The sequence below is a fragment of the Leopardus geoffroyi genome, chromosome A1 (assembly GCF_018350155.1).
Source record: "Leopardus geoffroyi isolate Oge1 chromosome A1, O.geoffroyi_Oge1_pat1.0, whole genome shotgun sequence".
Classification (NCBI taxonomy): domain Eukaryota; kingdom Metazoa; phylum Chordata; class Mammalia; order Carnivora; family Felidae; genus Leopardus; species Leopardus geoffroyi.
Genome location: NC_059326.1, coordinates 154529169 through 154531276, shown reverse-complemented (window position 1 = coordinate 154531276; position 2108 = coordinate 154529169). Strand labels below are relative to the sequence as shown.

The 2108-nt window shown below is 41.1% G+C and overlaps 1 pseudogene; it reads left to right on the top strand.

Moving 5' to 3' along the window:
* The first annotated feature begins 210 nt into the window (after positions 1-210).
* Positions 211-704, top strand: LOC123603492 (annotated as a pseudogene).
* Positions 705-2108: the final 1404 nt, after the last annotated feature.

Sequence of the window (2108 nt, the reverse complement as noted above, 5' to 3'; positions counted from 1 at the left end):
AATATTTTTATAATATTGGCATTTAAGTATCATTTTTATTTGGGGGATTATTTGTAAAATTTGGAACAAAGATTTAGAACATTGTGAATGTCATCATTTTATTTGGTTTAAATGCGTTACTGGCTCTCGCTCTACCTGAAATTTTCTAAGAAAAAAAAAAGTTTTTTTGGTTTGTTTGTTTTTTTAACCACTGCCTGACTGCCTGCCATCATGAGTCGCGTGCACGCTCCCAGAAAGGGCCTGTCCCATTGGGCTCTGCCTTACCGCTGCAGCGTCCCCACCTGGCTAGAGCTCACATCTAACGACGCGAGACAGCAGATCTACAAACTGGGCAAGGAGGACCTGACTCCTTCACAAATCGGTGTGATCCTGCGAGACTCACATCGTGTTGCACAAGTACGTTTTGTGACAGGCACTAACGTGTTGAGAATTCTTAAGTCCGAGGGACTTGCCCCTGATCTTCCTGAGGATCTCTACCATTTGACTAAGAAACCTGTTGCTGTTCCAAAGCCTCTTGAGAGGAACAGAAAACATCAGGATGCTAAATTCCGATTGATTCTGATGAGGAGCCGTATTTACCGGTTGGGTCAATATTATAAGACCACGCGAGTCTATCTCACAACTGGAAATGTGAGTCATCCACAGCCTCTGCCTTGGTTGCAGAAATTTGACTTTGTACTCACGCAATAAAATCACTGTCTAACTAGAAAAAAAAAATGAATATGGAGTTAGATAGATGTACAGGAACTACATTTGTTTTTGATTATTGCAAATAATGATGGATACTTTTAAGTAGGGTAGAGTTTTGCATATATTTGTGTGTGTGTATAAACATGTGTCTATGTGTGTGTGTGTAGCTGGTACGCTGAAGAGCTATAACTCATAGAAAGCAATCAGAAGATCAACTATTCTTCTCCATTTCTGCTCATTTATCCCTACTTTATGAAATATGTATCTGCTTATACTCTGGTATGTCTTCTGATGACTTCTGGTAACAAAGAAGAAAACATTCTCAGTTGGGTAATTAATACTAGTAATTAGTGCTAATGGAAATGTTCTGTATTTGCATGTCTAATAAAGGAGTCATGTGTAGTTACTGAGTGCTTGAAATATGGCTAGTGTGAATAATGAACTGAATGTTTAATATAGTTTAATTTTAATTATTTTTTAAATTTTTTTAATGTTTATTTATTTTTGAGAGAGACAGAGCACAAGCAGGGGAGAGGCAGGGAGAGAGGGAGACGCAGAATTCAAAGCAGGCTCCAGGCTCTGAGCTGTCAGCACAGAGCCCCACACGGGGCTTGAACTCCTGAACTGCGAGGGCATGACCTCAGCCGAAGTCAGATGCTTAACTGACTGAGTCACCCCGGTGTCCCTAATTTTAATTATTTTAAATTTGATAGTAAGGTGGCTAATGGCTACTGTATTGAATAGCACAGATTTAGACGAGAATGAACTTTAAAACCTCCGAACTCTATATCAAAAAGCCTATCTTTCTTTCCCAGTCCAGGACTCTTTCAATTTGGTAGCCTGTGGCAAGGTTGGAAGGTTTGGTTACCTTATGCCTTTATCTTCTCATTTGGCTAGATTCCACCCCAGGCCCCAAGAGTCTGTGGTGGGAGAGGAGGCATTAAGGTCGAGGGTGGGGAAGCAGTACATGAGCAAGTGCAGGCAGCCAGGAAGCATTGATGACCTCTGGCTCTGACCAATGTTGACAGCTTCTTTCTGGGCTAGATGATTCATGTTGTTTCCTTTCCTTGAGTGCATTTGAAACTACCGGAAACTGTGCAGTATTCCCTATGACATAAGCAATACATTTTCCTTTAGCAGGACACTTAGGCTCCTTCTCTCCCTCTTTGGAATTCAGTAGTTTTCATTTTACTTTGAAAGAGGAGAGATCACCTCGCTTCTCCACAGTCTTCTTATAGAGGTTTGAACTGGCTCTGAGCCTTGTCCCACAGTCTTCACTATGGTTCGTGAGAAACAGTCATGTACCCTCCTCCCGGAGGTAAAATACAGCTAGCATCTTATGCCACCCAGTCTACTTTGTTCCATTTGTTTATTTCTGGTTCATTAGAAACACACATCCTTGTGCTTATCTTCAATGG